This window comes from Phocoena sinus, chromosome 5, assembly GCF_008692025.1.
Source record: "Phocoena sinus isolate mPhoSin1 chromosome 5, mPhoSin1.pri, whole genome shotgun sequence".
NCBI classification, from domain to species: domain Eukaryota; kingdom Metazoa; phylum Chordata; class Mammalia; order Artiodactyla; family Phocoenidae; genus Phocoena; species Phocoena sinus.
Window position 1 is genome coordinate 78,569,559 of NC_045767.1, and position 20,247 is coordinate 78,589,805.

General features: G+C 35.3%; 1 long non-coding RNA gene across 1 annotated transcript; it reads left to right on the plus strand.

Moving 5' to 3' along the window:
* Positions 1-8,119: 8,119 nt before the first annotated feature.
* LOC116754027 lies at positions 8,120-18,057 on the plus strand. The gene is made up of 3 exons (XR_004349912.1): positions 8,120-8,206; positions 10,137-10,199; positions 17,978-18,057. It is a non-coding gene; the product is annotated as an uncharacterized LOC116754027 (long non-coding RNA).
* Positions 18,058-20,247: the final 2,190 nt, after the last annotated feature.

Sequence of the window (20,247 nt, forward strand, 5' to 3'; positions counted from 1 at the left end):
ATGCCACTCCCCTGGCCTGCAAAGTTCATGCAGAAAACTCTGCCGATAATCTTATTGCAGTTCTCTTGTACATAATAAGTTGTTTTTCTCTTGTTGCTTTTAATATTCTTCTAATTTTTAGGGGAAAAAACCATTTTTTTGGGGTATTCAAGTTTGTAAAGATTAAAAACTGAGGTACATTTGTTATCATTTTGCTGGGCATCAAGAACTTTTATAGGGTGACATTATTTTCATGATACAGGTTTGGGGGCTTGGCAAGCATGTAAGCTGGGTTTAATCAGTCAATATGGAGATGATTAGATATACTTTTTAATTTTACTGGAGATATATTTATAATCTAGGATGCCAAATTATTTCGCTACAATGAGACATTTCCCTTTTTGATAAAAAGACAATGTGCATTTTCTGATAAAAATATTCAGTTTTGATATAAATGTACATGGGTATCTAAATTTAGTAATTATAACAATGTTTGGTACAGATGGAATTATGAAGGCAAATAGTCTTGAGTGATATTATTTAAAGTCCAGGGGAGAGTCTGTAATACCTTTCTGCCACAGCAAAGTGTGTCTCATTAGTAACTGGATTATTTGTGTCTGCCAGAGATATATTTTAAAGTGCTTGAATGTTGATGAACATGGATTATGAAAGCTTGTTTTAGGACTTGCTTTTTCCATATTTCATTTCTAAATATGACCCTTTGCTGATGTTTCAGTCTTTCCTTAGCTATGTAAATAATACTGAGTAGACTAGATAAATAGCTTGATACCATGAGCATAGAAGATATTCCTTCTCTTTCATTTTATGTTGTACCAATTAGTATGAATTTTCCAGGGTAACCTTATCTTTTTTTATCTTTATATCCTTGCAGATCAACTTACTTTATAAATATATTTTATATACACCCACCCTCCATACATACATATATACACTTGTGGTTGAAGAGTGAGATGTTTGGTAACAATTTAAAGAAAAGATTAAAAATGTAGGAGAAATGGGAAAATAAGATCTCTAGGGCTACAACTGAAAAAAATCAGGGAAAATAATGACCAATCAGCTAATACTTAGCCAGAGAAACAAGGTGAGGTAGATAATGAGAGTGATCAATTAAAGTGAATGAAGGTTGTGAATAAGAACTAGAGGTAACTTTAGGTTGGGAAGAGAAAACAGAAGCAATAGATTGCACAGCATGAATTAAGTCTTTTTGACAATGCAGCACTGAGACAGTTAAATAAGCTCTGGGTGCATTTTTCTTTCTGTTGGCAGAAAAGAGGTTGAGACAGAGGGATAGAAGGCAGCAGAGTCAGGAAATTGTGTTTGGCTAAAATTTATCATTGAGTAACAATCATATCTGTTATATAAGTGCTTGTTTTTCGTGATATATTCAGTGAAGTACCACCCTAGATACACCAGAAATATCCCAGAATTAGTCCCACTGGGGTTGTGAATTGGAAAAATTAGAGTCCTAACATAGAATCTTATACAAACCATACTTCATTGTAAGAAGCTCAGAGGATACAGGTTTCAGCAAAGGATACAGGAATATATCTGGATGGAGTTGTTCAGTTAGTGCTGGAATTTTTCCCAATTCCATTAAGGAAAAGACACTCAGGTGGTGGCAATGATTGCCAGCTTCTCCACAGTGAGATCTGCCATGCTAGGAATTTCTGAATGAAGGTTTTCTCAGCTTCTGGTACCCACATCCATATCACCGAAAGCTCCAGCATAATCTTGTGTAGTTGCAAAAGCAGCCATGGTAAGCCATGCCACCCAGATCATTTTCTAGGTTTAATATCTTACTTTGCTACCAACCTCATGTTGCTCTATTTCGCCTTGAATTATATAATAATGACTAGATCGTGTTCTATACATTGAAGCAAAATAAAAATGACCAGTCTTAGGCAAAACTTTCATTACTTCTTTCCTGTGCAAAATGTTGATGGAGAGGGTGCCAGGGACACCAAACGCAGCAGGTCTTCACCCCATTTTACCTAATGTCATCTTTTGCCATCTCAAGCACCTGTTAGTCAGCATGTCCAAAGCCGTGGTGAATCTGAGACATGGGAATCAATACAAAGAGCATTAGAAAGAACTGAAATATCAGACAGATGTGGTAAAAAACATGTTTTAATTTTTATTACTTTTCACTTACCTTTAAGGAAATCAATGTGGGAAACAGATTAAGAACTGGGAAACCAGATAGGCTTCATCCTGTATCTTTGCTTTCTTCAGCTCGTTGCAGCACTTGGGTTGAAATTACTAGCTTCCCTCTGGATTTTTTTTTTTTATGTTTTAATTTAATGATTCAGATTACTTTTCTTCCTAAATATATAAGACAAAATATAATTTCTACTATTTTTTGTTAAATTGGCTTTACTATATTCATATAAAGATCAAATATAAATGATGAAGGAAAACAAGGCTACTCATTGATTCCTTCTCACATTTTATCATGCACATTCCTCCCACCCAGTGTGGTTAATTCTGCTATGATTTTTAGTTTAAAGCTAATACAAAGGTCCAGAGAAAGCACGTGACTGCCTATGGTCACTACTTTGTAAGTAACATGGAGGTGACTAGAATCAGGAACCCTGATTTTAAAGACTGCTTACTTTCTACAATACTACCACATTATTATATCCACTTTGGTAACTTCAGTGTCTCATTCTAATATGTTAATTCATTTATTGTAGAGCTCTTTCACAAAGGTGTTACAGAAATATCATGGGTTGATTACCAAAACTTTCTATCTCTCTTGGGTCCCCAGGACACATAGATTCTCTTACTGTGCTACCAGAGGGATAGAGCCAACTCCAGTGTATGTGCAGTTGGTGTTGCTGTCACTCATGCAAAGGCCTTTCGGTACTTGGCCAACTATATGTCAGCATGGCTGTGCTTTCAAATCTTGAAATTTGTTTGTTCCATTCTGAAAACATGAATATTCAATTTAAGAAAAATGTAGAGGCATCTATTCAGAAAGCAGATCCTGTGAAAAAAGCAAACATTTCTTACCAGAGGTGGCTTATAATTTAGTTTTTCACATAAAGAAATGTTTCAGTATTACACATGATACAAAGAAATCAAGGTAGAAGCAATATACACTTAGCAAGGAGGGTGAGGAAACATGAGGCATGAAGCATCTGTTAGGCTATCAAATCAAGTGACGGATACAGCATCTAAAAAAAAAAGGTTTTGTGAGATGAATGTGAAAACCTTGAAAATAAAAAGAGCCTAGAAATTGAAACAAGTTCCATATCTGGAGGGCTTGTGAGAGGGCTTGTGAGACAGAGGGCTTGTGAGACCTCCATCTATTTTATTGCATATTTTTGCTACACCATTATTAAGGTGAATTATCAGTTATGCATAAGTAACTGATATTTCCTCTTACAGTTTTGTTTTAAAAATAACTATTCTAAAATCTTATCCAGCTCTTATGCCATCATTAATTCTCAGGATAAAGTTTAATAAAATATTCTGAGCCGGATTCATAGGCAATATCAACATGATTCAGATTTGCTTCTTACATATTATTTTTGTTGGAGGCTCTTCTTTTGGATTGAATGAAGAAATACTTATTGAAATGCAGATTCCTTGGCCCCATAACAGACTCGTTGCATCAGCAGGTCTGGAATGGGCTCTGAAATCTGGATTCTTAAGAATCTTGCCAAGTGAGTCTTGTAGTCATGCAGGGGTGGGAACGTGTGCACTATGCAGACCACTTTTTGATAGTAACTGAATTATGAAAAAAATACGGTAGTGTTTAGCAGCACTAAACACTGCTGGATGTTTATTTTAATGGCTTTGTGTTTTGTTGGAAATATGACTGGGGGGTAGGAATGTGTAAGAAGAACTGTGATAGTGAGAAAAGACCAGCCATTGCTCTTGAGCAAATGAGAGAAACTTTTAAAGTTTGGGTGACATAGGGGTGTTTAGCTTCTGGATGCGATGTTTAGTTTTTACAGGTTTTATGGTTATAAAAGCATTTTTTAATTTAAATATTGCAGGGAAAATAACTTTTTTTTCCCTGGTCTGAAGTTCCCTTGCCCTTAATTTTTTTCACTAGTTTTATTAGAAAATAAATATAATAAAACTGTTATATTAATATTTTGATTTTGTTTTGAGTTCTCTTAGGAACTCTTACGTTATAGCAGAGAAGGCTGCATGCTACTTTAATACACACCTATGAGATACCCATTATTATTCTCATTTCATAGATAAATGAACAGAGCCTCAAAGAGGTTAATTAACTTGACCAAACTCACACAGCAAATAAGTGGTAATGCCAACACTGATTTCAGGCTGCCTGGCTCCAAATCCAAGGAACTTTCTGTAACATCATGCTACTCACTTCAAAGAGTGTACTTGTTGTTCTTCTTTAAAATGGACATTCTTGTCTTCTGTGCCCCATAAGCAATGTAAAAATCCACAAATTGGTATTCTTTAAAATCAGCTTGGTCAGATGGTTTGATGGTAGTACTCTTTTAAATAGAAATTCTAAGAACGAGTTCACAAAGGACCAGTGTAGTGTGTGCGTGCGAGCGCGCGCGCGCGCGTGTGTGTGTGTGTGTGTGTTCTGTGCTGCAAAGTGAATGAGAGGTGGCTATGCTATGAGCAGTATTTGTCTAAATGGGCAAATAATATTCCGTTCTGTCACCATATACTCTTTCCGTCATGATGTTTTCATATCCTTTATTGCAACTTTCCAAATGGAAATTGCATGATGTCTGGCTAGTTGTACAAGCATGCCTTTTCCATTTTAAAAGCATATGCGGAACTCCGCAAGAAATCAACCACAGACTACTAAAATTTTCTCAGATTTGAGCCTTCTGCACTATTCCAATTAAAGTGGATCTTTCTCTCCACCATGCGAATTACACTGTATGACTGATTACCAAGCACATCATGTAAACAGCTCTTAGAAACTGCAAACAGCCATTATGGAGAATGCAACTTATTAACAAAGGTCATATTAGAATTTCACCCTGGTAACTAATGGCGTCAAAGGTACAGTACATCAATAGGCACATAGACTAGGAAGCAGTGTTTTCCAATTAAGTGAATCAGTTTCACCTTCTGAACTATAAATAAACTGCAGCAACAGCTCCTGATTAGGCTTAAGGAGTCTGACTTCCATGGCAAACAAATGCCTCAGAACTTAAGCATACTTAGAAAGTTAATCCTGTAAGGAGTCAATGAACAGATTTAAAGTTTCAGCATTAATGCCTTGGACCTGAGTTTCCTCAAATTTCTGCAGTGCAGGCAGAATGGGAATGTATCCCTCTGAATAGATAAACAAGCCCTGAATTAGTTTTCAGCCTCCCTCAGGATAACTAATTTAACAGACATAAACCCATTTTCAAAAACAGAATAAAAATACTTGCTTCCCTAAGTATTTTACTTAGCAAATAAAATACTTGCTTTCCCAAGTAGTAGCTTGGTTGGGCTCCTGCCCCTACATGAATAAGTGCAATTAACTTTACTCAGTGGAAATTTTAACAAGTATGTTAAAAAACAGATTTTGACTCTTGTTTATTTTTATTTGATGTCGTCTTTAGAACTAATTCAAAACCCATTCATTCAGTTTAGATCTCAATTTAAAATGTAATCCACTTCTTTAATTTAAAAGCATTGTGCTTAGTAGTTATATAGGGCTGACAATGCTGATCCATCTTCAAGGGAGGGTACACTTGAGCTGTTTTTCTAATGTTAGTATTGGATTTCTATAACCTTTGTAGGTCTCAGTTTTCTCATCTATTAAATGAAAGCCTTGGACTAAATAAGATTTAAGCCTTTTGTAGCTAAAATTTCTATGTATCTATGTACATACATAGCTAACAAAAGTTCAGACATTATTTAACCAGCCCAGATAGAAATGATTAGTTTTCAGTATCTACAGTAGTCACTGTAATTTTTGTTATAATGTATGGAAGAGAGATGATAAATACATAAGAATGTAAATTTCTGCAAATTCAAAGAAATAATGGTTAGTATATTTTCCTGTTAGGAAGATAAGAGATTTATTAATTAGAAATACAAGCCCACTTTACATAAATATCATTTTAGAATTTTTATATAAAACATTCAATTTCTGAAAACAGCTTTGAATAGCTATGTGTTCTCTTTAAATTTGCATAAAAAGTCCTAGCCTAGGGCTGTGACTGATGATAGGAGATAATAGGAACTGGGTTTTTTCATACCATTTCCTCTTTTACAGAAACACTGGAGACAACAAACTGAACTTAGAAATCTCCCATATCAAATCCCATTATTTAAATTTATAATCTCTTTACCTACTGGGTTTAACAATTCCAGCAATTCCAAGGCAGGGATAGAGGAGGGGAGAAACATTTCCTTTTATTTTTTTTTAACTTTTTATTTTATAATGGAGTATAGCTGATTAACAATGTTGTGATAGTTTCAGGTGCACGGCAAATCAGAAACATTTCCTTGAACTAAGGTTCAAGAGTATTTATTTCAAGTGTTGAGAAAGGTTAATGTGAGGTTGATTGATCATACAGTAGGTGGTTTTGGGGACAGACAAAATTGACCTGCATCACATGAAGTTGCAGATTGAATGTTTTATTTGACATAGAATGGTCCCCGACTTGGTAATAGTTTGACTTAACGACTTTACAGTGATGTGAAAGTGATACATTCAGTAGAAACAGTACTTAGAATTTTGATTGTTTGTCTTTTCTGTGGGCTAGAGATACTCAGTATGATACTCTCTCATGAAGCTGTGCAGTGGCAGCAAGCTTCAGCTCCCAGTCAGCCGCACGATCACGAGGGTAAACAACCAGTATGCTTACACCCATTCTGTACCCACACAACCATTCTGTTTTACACTTTCAGTACTGTATTCAATAAAGTAGATGAGGTATTCAACACTTTATTATAGAATAGGCTTTGTGTTAGGTGATTTTGTCCAAATGTAGGCTAATGTAAGTGTTCTGAGCATGTTTAAGGTATGCTGTGCTGCTCAGCTATGATGTTCAGTAGTTTAGGTGTATTAAATGCATTTTTGACTTACGATATTTTCAACTTACGATGGGTTTATTGGGACATAACCCCATCCTGAACTGAGGAAGATCTTTAGTGCCATGGTTGGAAAATGAACTCATCATCTAAATATTCTAGGGTAAAATCTTGGCTTTTGATAAGATTTTTCCTTAAAGTTTTGTACACATGAATGCAGAATTACTTACCATGACATGCTTTGATGTGTGAAGTGAGATTATAAGGTGGGAAATGTTTCTTCATTTTGCCCTCTGTCTGTGTACCTTTTTTGTGTCCTTAAGCACTCTTGTCCTCTAGATACCACTTTTTTTCCATCTCAAAGAAAGACATCTGACAGGTAGATTTACACGAAGCTCTTGTGACTTAATATATCATTCCTTCCAGAAGATTTAATATACTTAATTTAATATTTAATGTATTTAAAAGAGGATTAGAGGATTAACTCAGGTGACTGAATCTCTACTAATAATACGCTACCTGGATCCAGGAGATATTTCTAATCAAAAGGATCTTCTGGATGCTCTTCTTATTCTATAACACAGGCAGGTAGCTATTATTCTCTCTTTTCGCAAAGCTGTGAGAAGATGCTGAGATAGTGTAAGCTCATCAGGGTTAGCAATTTTGTTCACTTCAATTACTATTTTTCCCTAGCACTTAAACAAGTGTCTGACACAGAGTAGGCACTTAGCACATATATATTAATTTATGAGTCCTTACTATCTCTTACTATCAAAATTCAGGTATGTCAACTCAGGGCCAGTAGGGACTGTAGCCATCTGTCTGTGAAGCTTAGTATATTGGGAAGCCCAGTTATAAGTGGAAACTGGATGAAGAACGATAATGGGCAAATGTGGTGGAGACTGCCATGGATGTACCAAAATAATTTTCTCTTCTTCCTGAGCAGATAACTAGACTACATTTCCCAGCCTCCCTTGCATTTAGATGTGGTGGCCGTGTGACTAAGTTTTAGCCACCAGAATGTGGGCAGAAGTGAATTGAAATACTGCCAGTCCTAGTTCTTCAAAACCTCCTTTATGATTCTTTATACTTCCTCTTCCCCCATTTGCCATCTGGAAAAGGATCCTACAGAACACTTCAAACCCTAGGGGAAACTGGAAGGAGACTGGATGCTGAAATGATAATGTGGAAATCACCCTGACTGAACAGGAACATCTGTGTTGGATTTCGTGTAAGTGAAAGATAAACTTTTTTACTAAGCCATTATGGCTTTTAATTTAGAGGAGAATGGAGGACCACTCAGAAAAGGAGTGGTGAAGCAAGATAGGGCAACAGGTAGGAGCAAGTCTGGAGGGATAGAAATGTGGTTGAAACATTAGTCTAGGGGGTATGAGAAGTAGGCAAGTATGGGGGGGTATGAGAAGTAGGCAAGTGGGTAATTTGGGGTCAGAGTCTGATGCTAGGGAATGAATGACAAGAAATGGAGTTACTGGCTGAAAGCTAGTGATATTAGTTAGTCTTAATATTTTGGGCCAGAGTCTTCCTTTGAAGTTAATAGTTATTACATAAGCTCAGCCCCAGCTGTTCATGAGTGTTCATCATTCTACCACATAAAACTTAAGATCTCATGGCCTTATTGCCTAACAAGTCTTCTCTTAACCAGCTAAAAGCTTCTCCAAAGACCTTGTTTAGAGGTAACACTGAAGTAATTTTCCTTTTATCCATTAAAGTTTTAATTAACAGTTACTTTGTCCTTGAACCTTTCATATTTAGTGAGAATTTATTTTCAATAAGCCATTAATGTCTTAAAGTCTCCACCTGTTGCGCTTAATTTGTCTGGTTTATGTATTTATGGAGAAAAGCAGTGTAATCATTTTTGATTCTTCTGCCAACATACTTCAGTGACATTTTTTTGGCCATTTTTAAAAAGTTTCTTTACTTAGATTTTAATCTCCATAAGTGCATGTCAAGCTCAACCATCTCCTTAGGGAGGCTTTCCCTAATACTCCACCCCTCAGACTTAGTTGTTGACCCTGCTTATGTGTTTAAAAAACAACAACAACAAAAAACACCCAGCTTTGTCTTCCCTAATCATAGGAATTCTACCCTGATACAACTGTACCTAAGCTTGTATGTCTCCCCATGCTAAACTGTGAGCTCAAGGATGTATTATGTCTTATGCCTACACTTTCGATGCCCCAGAAAGTATTATTGAAGTAATAATCAATGAACTAACTAAATATTGCTATTGTATTATATTATTTTAGTGCTTAAAGCTAGTGCTGTATAAAATTTCAAGAATATAATAAATGCCATTTTTGTGATAATGATAAATGAAAAAAAAGCCTTAAAATTTTTTATCAAGGTATAATATATATAAAGCATATACAGTGTGCTAATCTTAATTGTACAACTCAACTAATTTTTCATATATATATTCATGCATTAGCCTCTACCTGTTTCCCACACGCCAGGAGTTTCCCTTCTGCATCTTCCCAGACAACACCAGTCCTTTCCTTGTCCTGAGATAAACACTATTCTTCTATCAGTTATTTTCATACTTAAAAAAAAACTATACTACAGTCAATACCAAATATTGTTGTTGGTGAAATAAATTACTGTGAAGTAGCAATAATGTGAAGACCTGACCTACAATACAGACTACTGCTCAATTCCCAAATAATCCCTTGGGGCATTTGATATAAGATAAAAATTTAAAATTAAAAAACTCAATGCCAAACAGGATAATTTCAAAGAAATACACACCCAAACTACCGAAAAACAAGGATAAAGATAACAAAGATAAAGGTTCATTCTGTATGCATGCATACACCACTTATTATCTATTGCTATGGTAATCCCAAAAGATTGTCAATGACTGAAAGCTAAAGGAACATAAAAATGTGCTTATAGGAAGAAAAAGTAAAGTATTAGTAAGGTATATTTTATGAGAATGGGGCAGTGGTGACACAAATCTTTGAAAACCAAAATTTGATCCTTATACCCTAAGTGCTATGTTTCTCAACAGAAAGATGAAAGAAAGAAAGGGAAAATAGAATATCATGAAATACAAAGTCCACTTGGTGTGTAATTTTGTTTGTTTTTTTTATAATGTTGGAACCTTCAGCAATATTAGGTTAAAAGTTCATTGCTCTTTACAGTGTGGAATGGACTTCAGTTCGTCACAGTGCTAGACAAATGCTTTGAAGAAGAGGAAGTCATAGGTAAGTTTGTCCCATGTAACTAGTTATTTTGGGATGTAGTGAGGGAGAGTCTGTCTGCACTTGAAGATGAAAAAGGGACATGAACTGTGAGAGGCTTTCCCTTCAGGGCAAAGGCAAGTATGCAGACTGCTCCTTTGTGTTTTGGTGGGTAGTTTCAGCTTTGTCATAGGTTTTTATTTTTTTTTCTTTAGGGTATTAGAATTCTATAAAGTTGAATTTTCAGGTACTGAATGGCAGGTTCCCCGAAATAGGAAAGGAAATTGTTCTAGCTAACTCTGCCTCTGAGGCAAATGTTTACTGAAGGACAGCCATTCATTAATCTTGGAACAATAAAGCTCTTTTCCTGTCCTGTCTCCTGTTAATAATGCATGACTGAAAGTTATGTTCTAACTGTAAATCAGGACAAACAAAATATACCACAAAGTTATTTTCCTCTCAAGTCCAATAGCTTGATATGTGTGTTGTTTTAATATTCCCACTTGGGGCTGTACATCTAATGTTATCTTTGAAAATGTGCTAACAAGCCTGAAAGTATTGGGGCTTTTTATCACATTTTTATTACAAAGGAGGATTTTGAAAAATGAAATCTGATGCTTATTACTCAGAATGTAATGTGAAAGCAAATTAGGAAATGAGAACATGGCATAGAATTTATGCCACATGGTAGAATTGTCTTAATTCATTATCTTGCATGAAGTACATTTTTTCTTTCATTTATGACATAGCTATTTTTATGTTGCTAACATTTTTAATAAGAATGCTGTTCAGTGTTCTTTTTTTTTTTTTTTCTTCAGAAGATCTTTTATAGTTAAACTGATCTCTAGGAAGGGGGCTTGGATGACCCAATAGTAATGTGTTAAGGCCACTGGCATTGTCTTTAAAAATGTGACAGACTATTAGGAATAATATTGAGGTGAAGTTTTAAAATTCTAGAGAAGATATTTTGGAACTCTGGGGAGAGTTGTTGAGTTGGAAATTAACTCATCATTCAGATACACAGTAGTCTGGTTCAAAGGAAATGGACTTCTTTACAAATATCAGTAATGCTGACAATTATGAGTTATAAATTCATAAATTTACCATAACAAGAAATGTGAGGCCACACTGAATAGTCTAGGAGAGTCCAGTTTAACTACTAAATGCCTTTGTAAAGTGGATAATTTACTGAATTCCATTGGGACCTATTTCTACATAGTAAAATGCAAAGATCGAATTAGACCTGTGTTATAAAAAATATAATTCAAGGATCCATTAGGTTTCATAAGACTGATATCTGGGAACTTGGTGGGGAGAAAACTTGTGTGGTATTAGGATCTAAATTGAATATCCAAGTGCCATAAATGGAATTAATATATCTTGTTGTGTGGATCTCATGCCTTCAAAAATTTTTAGGAAAAAAAAAGAAAAAGACTTATGATAGATCTATTGGTTTTCTCCTTACCTTAGGAAACAGACATTCATCATAAAGCTACAGATAGTGCACCTTAGTTAAAGTGAGGATGAATCAGATTGTATATCCTAAGCCTAGTTGTCATCAGAGATGATGTCAGAAAAGAAAGAACTATGGGCAATATCTGTGATAGTTTGCCTTGGTGAGGGATCTTCTCTGTATCCTAATAGGGGAAACTTTTAGCGGTAACAGAGGCCTATACTGTGGCCCCTGTGTGTATGGATATTTCAGGAGCTTCTGGTCAATCATCTGGGCAGTACTGGAAATATCTGGAGCAATAATCTGGGCAGAAAAACAGCAATAGAAGCAGGCATTCAATCTGCCAAAAGTAAAAAGGGATGCAAACTCCAGTTATGCTGGTTTAAACAGGCACTTCCAGTAACAATGGGGATGGTAACATCTCTGGCAATCAGCTGTTCGTTATTTTACAAGAACTTTCCCAAAGATGGAAGTAAAGTGTTTTATTTTTGCACAATTCATATATTAATATGTCATTCTCCTTTGACTTATGAAAGAGGAATGAGTTTGATAACTGAAAGAGCTCATTGATCTAACAGAATTTAAAATTAGCTGTTTCTACATGACAGTCTTATTTTTTATTTCTTTGAAATTGAAAGGAAAAAGATTCTCCATTGTAAGTGGATTAGTTAAGTTGATATATAATATTCTCCTTTACATCGTCTTGCCATATGTTTATAGGACAAAGATCATATTGCTGAGTTCACAATGTAAATTACAGGTATCTTCGTTATTACATGAACCACTATGTAATAACTAATTATCACTTGTTGTGGTAGTTAATTTTATGTGTCAGTCTGACTGGATCATGGGATGCCAGATATACGGTTAAACATTATTTCTGGGTATGTTGTCTGTGCAGGTGTTTCCAGAAGAGGTTAGCATTTGGATCAGTGGACTGAGTAAAGGGAAATGACCTTCCCAATGGAGATGGGCTTCATCCAGTGGGTTGAGGGCCTGAATAGAACAAAAAGGTGGAGGAAAGGAGGTCTTTCTTGTTCTAGCTCTCTTTTTCTTTCTTTTATTCTCTGCCTGACTGCTGAGCTGGGGCACTGATCTTCTCCTGCCCTTGGCATTCCTTGTTCTCAGGCCTTCACGCTTGGACTGAAATCTACACCATTGGCTCTCTAGCTCTCAGGCTTTCTAACTACACCATTGGCCTTCCTGGGTCTCCAGCTTGGAGACTGCAGATCATGGGACTTTTCAGCCTCCATCACTGTATGAGCCAATACCTTATAGTAAGTTTCTTTATATATATTCTTTGCTTCTGTTTCTTTGGAGAACCCTGACTAATACACTTAAATCACAAAGTAGACATTGCATAGATATAAATGATCATAACTATAAGTACTTATAAATTATCAGGTAGTTGGCCAGTTGTTTTTGAGCAAATGTTCTATTGTTGGAAATTTTGTCAGTACAAAAATTATCTACTGTAAAAATTTTATGGGTTTATTATGTTCATATTTTTTCAAATTGTTACATATTTTAAAATAACTTCTAAGTTATTATACAGTGTTTTTTCTCATATGTCGGGATAAAAATATAGGTTTAGAAAACAAAATGGAAAGCCATCAGAGGAGTAAACAAAATAAATATTTTGTATTATTTAGATACATTTTTTGGAGAAATAGATGTAATGCTATAAAAAGGAGATTTCAGAGCTATCCATCCCAGTGGATATGTAATGTAGCACTAATGTGTCACTGATGAAGAAGGATGCGAATTTAGCTTCTAGCTACGTGTCAACCAGAAATGGTAAATTTCAAGAAAAACTAGGATAAAATGTACATGAAGATTCATTAAACCAAATATATTTTCTGGAGATCTGGATACTTGATGTAACATGAATATTAAACAATGGAAAATTTAAAAATTACCAAATAACAGAACAGACTTTAGAAGCATTAATGGGTTCTTCCAAATTGCTAAAAATATACTAGATCCTTGTTACTTTGTTACAAACCAAAGGATTTATATATGTTTTTTCTATTTTGCAAATTAGATGGGATGTAAAATGTTCAACTGAAGAATGAGAAGGGGCAAAACATAGACAACATTCATGACAACATCTTGACAAAGATGAAAAGAGTGAAAATAGCATTGTGTTCAAATTTGAAATCCGATAAACTATTGAAGCTTTCTAAACAGAGTAGAAGTAAACATAAGAATACTGGCAAGGTTTTGTTGAGCAAATTATATACAAAATTTAGTTTTTGCCAAGGCAATGACCAGTGTTCAGAGGATAATCCAAGAAGCTCTATGATATTTATATCATGGGATTTTCTTCTACTGCAGAAAAATATATCAAAATGAACATTTTAAGTTTTCTTTTAAATGCAACAAAAGACATATTCTTAGAACAATCATACATATTCTTAGAAGAGTACTTAAAGAAAAAAAGAGCAACCAAAATCTAGATATAAAAAACATAATTTGAGGTGTAAGAGATACAATAATACCGCACATATGGCTTGGAAAAGAGAATGGGTAGAAGATACTCAAAATAGTTAAAGATATTTTAACACGTGTGTGCATCTAAATTTGTGGTAAATAGTAAGGGTATTGGGTGGGCCAAAAGTTTCGTTCGGTTTTTTTCCATAAGGTGGCTCTAGTAGCACTTAGTTGTCTTTAACTTCATTCAGTTTTAGATTGTATATGAAGCTGTCATATCAGCGTGCATTTTAAAAAAGACATCAAAATTGGTGAATTTTTGTGTAGCCATTTTAATATTGAAGATGGAAGAAAAAAGGCAACATTTTCGGTGTATTATGCTTTATTATTTCAAGAAAGGTAAAAACGCAACTGAAACGCAAAAAAAAGATTTGTGCAGTGTATGGAGAAGGTGCTGTGACTGAATCGAAGATGTCAAAAGTGTTTGCAAAGTTTCGTGCTGGAGATTTCTCGTTGGATGATGCTCCACGGTCGGGTAGACAAGTTGAAGTTGATAGCAATCAAATCGAGACATTAATTGAGAACAAACAACGTTATACTATGCGGGAGATAGCCGACATACTCAAAATATCCAAATCACCAAATCAAGCGTTGAAAATTATTTGTCCCAGCTTGGTTATGTTAATTGCTTTGATGTTTGGGTTCCACGTAAGTTAAGAGAAATAAACCTTCTTGACTGTATTTCTGCATGTGATTCTCTGCTTAAACATAATGAAAATGTTCCGTTTTTAAAACAAATTGTGATGGGTGATGAAAAGTGGACACTGTACTATAATGTTGAACAGAAGAAATCATGGGGCAAGGGAAATGAACCACCACCAACCACACCAAACGCTGGTCTTCATCCAAAGAAGGTGATGCTGTGTATATGGTGGGATTTCAAGGGAGTCCTCTGTTAAGAGCTCCTTCTGGAAAACCAAAAGATTAATGCCAATAAGTACTGCTCCCAGTTAGACCAGCTGAAAACAGCACTCGATGAAAAGCATCCAGAATTAGTCAATAGAAGACGCATAATCGGGCTTCCCTGGTGGCGCAGTGGTTGAGAGTCCCCCTGCCAATGCAGGGGACATGGGTTCGTGCCCCGGTCCAGGAAGATACCACATGCCGCGGAGCGGCTGGGCCCGTGAGCCACGGCCACTGAGCCTGCGCGTCCAGAGCCTGTGCTCCACAACGGGAGAGGCCACAGCAGTGAGAGGCCCGGGGACCGCAAAAAATAAAAAAAAAAAAAGAAAACGCATAATCTTCCTTCAGGACAACACAAGACCGCATGTTTCTTTGATGACCAGGCAAAAACTGTTACAGTTTGGCTGGGAAGTTCTGATTCATCTGCCATATTCACCAGACATTGCACCTTCGGATTTCCATTTATTTAGGTCTTTACAAAATTCTCTTAATGGAAAAAATTTCAATTCCCTGGAAGACTATAAAAGGCACCTGGAACAGTTCTTTGCTCAAAAAGATAAAAAGTTTTGGGAAGATGGAATTATGAAGTTGCCTGAAAAATGGCAGAAGGTAGTGGAACAAAAGGGTGACTACATTGTTCAATAAAGCTCATGGTGAAAATGAAAAATGTGTCTTTTATTTTTATTTAAAAACCTAAGGCACTTTTTGGCCAACCCAATAAAAATCTATATTAATTCCTATACATTTAAAATGCTTTTCAGTGTGAACTAATATTGAAGTATACTAAAAGTATATTTACCTGCATACGTTTGCCACCATTGTCAAAACAGCAATGAGAATGTCGAATTGATGCCTTTGTGCCATAGAATACTTGTTAGTGGATACTCTTCTAATGCTCTTTTAGAAATTGTTGATGTATTTACAAAGATCTAAATCCTGTAATGAAAAACAAAGTTATATTTTAAAAATATACTTTAAAAATTTATTTGGTCTGCACTAATGATATTTTAAGCAAACTTAATGTTATAGGCAAAATGACGCATAAACAAAAATCAGTGTATAACAGTCCCTGAAATCATTGAAAAGATTATGAAATTCTTTGCAGAAAACAAATTGTTGACATTTATGAAAAATACTATTGATGCCAAATAAATTACACACTACCATTACTGACACCAGTTTCTCCAATTCAAGAAAAAGGATAAAGAAGACTCATTTTGAGTACAAACCTCATAATCAGCACATCTGTGATTCAAATATAATCTGAAAATCAATTTTTCCATGTCAAATGCAGTTTCTTCCTTATGAAAGGTTTACTATGTTGAAAGAATTAGATTTTATATGTTTAAAGTAGCATATATATTTACCAATAAAATTGACTGATGAACATAGTAAGAAATGTGCTATTGATGATACCTCTATTCTTGAAGAACTAAAATGCTTAAATTTTATAAAACCTAGTACAGCTTTCATTATCATCTTGTGATATATTTGGACACAGATTTGCTGGACATATGTTAAAATACATTTATAGCCCTTTTTTCTATATTACCTTTGCCAGCAAAGGAAGAAGTTCCTCATAAAATGTATTACAAATGACTTAAGATCCACCCTGTCACATTAATCAAATTTATTTTTTGATAGAAAACAAATATTGGAGCAAGTATGCATGGAAATTGTAATAAACACTTTCATTTCCATGAAAGCAAGGAGTGTAACGCTTCCACAACAAATTATCATATCCTAGTGACCTTAACTTTTAAATAACTGTAATTAAAAATTCAAATTTGTTACATTATTTTCAAATTTTGATCTATAGTAGTTGTACAGAATGACTTTGTTTTTTGTCACTGTTATTATTAAAAATGAAAAAAATACTTTCACTTCTTTCTTTGAGTTGAGGATGGTATGATTCTTTTCTAATTTGCCTAAAGACAGTCTGCTCCAAATACTCCCTTTTACATTTCAAGAGCCGTGTCTGGGGGTCTCAAATCATAGAATTTTATTTTAATCATAGTTAGGATTTAAGATATGATGGAAGGAAAGTTTCCACCAGACAAAGAGGTGAAGGAGAAAGTGCTCTGCTTTTGTAAATGGGGCCAGAGGAAGGGTGACTATGATGAGAATTTTGCCTAAGACCACCATGGAAATAAGGAGAAAACAGAGTTTCTTTGAAGAAGCAGGAATATCTACATGGATAGGATATTAGATTTTTTAAATTTACTGAGTATTTCCCAAACAGCAACAGCAAAACAACAACAAGAAGCATCCAATAACCACTGTTTTAAAACTGAGACAGACTAAGATAGTTTTGGTGCCGAGTTGAAAGTCTCTTCACACTGCTTCCCCTCTTCCCACTATTGAGTGGGAATGAGGAATCTGTAGTAGAGATTAGATCTGTTTCTGGTAAAAACACAAACATATTTCAGCCATCTAAATTGTAGAGTGTAACTTTAAACTCATGCTACATTAACATTTATTTAACGTTTATTATGCTTTAAAAACGCTCTAAGTCTTTTATATCTGTTCAGTTATCGTTCATAAAAACTTATGAAGTAAGTTTAAAGAGATTAAGCAAGTGCCCAAATCATAGAAAATTACTTGCTCCACCAAAAATGTGTGCTCTTTGCACTTTATATTACCTCTTGATAACAAAAGTTTATTTTATAATTATTTCTGGAGAAAGAAAAGCAGATGGCAGTGGGGGGTGGTGCTGAAAGAAAAGTAAGCCCAGGCAGAGGGAGGGAGGGAGGGAGGGTGGGAAGGAAAAAAAGAGCGAAGGAAGAGAGGGAGGGAGGAAGGAGTGGAGGGAGGAAGGGTAGAAGGGAGGGAGAGAGGAAGGTGAGAGGGAAGGAAGGAATTGAGCCCACTCCTTGGGTTTAGAGGTCTAAATATACATGAGAAAGATGTGAAGAGATTATAACTGCTCAAATTGTTGTCCTCTCACTTAAAGCAAATATCTGGAAAGGAAGAAAAAGGAGAAAACACCTCTAAAGGATGAAGAAATTGTAAGGGAATGATTGGATTCTAAAAGTAAGTTTTTACATTTCTTTTATTCTAGGATTAGATTCTGTCCTATGAAAGAACTTGTAGAAGGAATATTAGAGAGTAAGAATTTTTAAGAATTTTAAAGAATAGGAATTCCCTGGCGTCCCGTGGTTAGGACTCAGTGCTTTCACTGCCAGGGCCCAGGTTTGATCCCTGCTGGGTGAACTAAGATCTCACAAGAGGCATGACCCGGCCAAAAAAAAAAAAAAAAAAAAATTACGAAGACTAAGATAAATGCCAGAAAAGGATATTGGAAATTGTAATTTGAATTTTCACCATGGTAATATGGCTCTAGAGAAAATAGCATTATCAGATAGATATATAAAGGATTGATGGTATCTAAACAGTCATGATGAATAGCTTGATATTAAACCGGAGGGAGAATTTTAATGCAGGAACAATGAGTTTGCCTCTCAACACTGGCAATGGCCTACATTTTATAGCAATGACCTATATGGAGAGAGATGTGCCATGTTTGAATTTGCAAATTACACAAAATTGAGAGGGACGGTAAAATATTGCATGGTAAAGAAAACTAGAGGCAAATCAATGTCAGTATGTTGCTGTGATAAATATAAAAAAGATATAAACCATTCTGCAGTTTATTTAAAGAAAACACAAAACTTTACAAGTATAAAATGAGGGATATGAGGCTTAGACCAGTGAACTTTCAGATGACCTGAAGCTCAATATGAATTGTTATTGCCATGTGCCTGTTGGTAAATCTACTTTGAGCCTGGACTTTATTAAAAAGAGGCACATTATCTCAAAAAAGGAAGTACCACGGCTAGTTCCGTACACCATTCTTTCAAAGAGACACAGGAAAACAAGCAAAGGGTAGATTTGAAGAAAGTGACCAGTCCAGAGTCAGAGAGCATTGCAGGCCTTTAAGGAGCCAGGCTTCTTTCAAACTGCCTTCTATATTTAAAAGCCTGTGTGGTGAAAAGTCAGCACACTTACGCAGTAGGATCTCTAGTCCTGTGGAAATAGTGTTAATGGATAGAAATTGCAAAGTAACTCATTTTTACTTAATTTAAGGCAGTATATCTTACATCACAATTGCCTAAATGAGCTGCTTCAGGAGGTAGTAGGTTTCCTTTCACTGGAGGTCTTCAAGTAGAAGTTTGATGACCAGTTGGGGGAATGTATTTAATCTTGTTCATTGCTTTGTCACCTGTTCCCCAAACAATGTGTGCCACACATTAGCCACCAACAAATACTTATTGAATGAATGATTGAATAGAAGGAAGTTACTTATAACTAACATTATGGAGCCCTCATGATTGGTCAGTGACAGCTAATTTTCCAAAACTTTATAGGAAGGGACAGTTATTTTTTTCATTTGGCAGATCAGAGAAGTGAAAGCTAGCACAGGGAAAAGCACTTGCTCAAGTCACCCAGAAGTGAGTGGAAGAGGCAGGATTTTGATTGTGCTGTATCAGTTTCCTGAGCCTGTTTCAAGTTTCAGAATGTGGTTGACCTAGATAATTTATAAGATTCCTTCATCAAACACTCCCTGATATATGCTGTTATTAATTAAACAAGGAGGCCAGGAGATGAGGTGGTTCTAATACCTTAGCAGCCTTTATAACAAAACCAAAACCTAAGCCTGTAAACACCTCAAGGTTGAGAAATCAAAACCTAAGTACAACCAATCACAAACAGCCAATTAAACGTTTTCAAATAAGGCAAAAGCTTAAGCTATAGCCAATCAAATAATTTCCTTGTTTTGCTTCTTCCTTTTCTTCGTAAAAGTGTCTCTCCTATTTCCTATCAGTGGAGTGCTCTAACCACTTCCAGTTTGCTACTGCCTGATTGGAATTGATTTTTGCTCAAAAAAACTCTTAACATTTTTAATATACCTTAGTTTATCTTTTAACAATGCTGGTAGGAAGGACTTGAATTTACCAACTCTTACTACATTAGAACCAATTTATTGACAAAATTTGTTACCATTAAAATAGGTGGGTAGATATTTGGTCTCTGAGACAATTACATATATGTTATGGACATTATACTTAATTAGCAGGAAGAAGCACAGGAAAGTAGCCAGGAAGATTAATACAGTGTATAGGTTTGAGTAGCTGGAGGCCAGGATGGATCTTGAGCTCTGTTGTATCTTGGATGCCTAGAAGAAGTGTATGGTGATAGTGGAAGGTGGATCTAATAACAGAT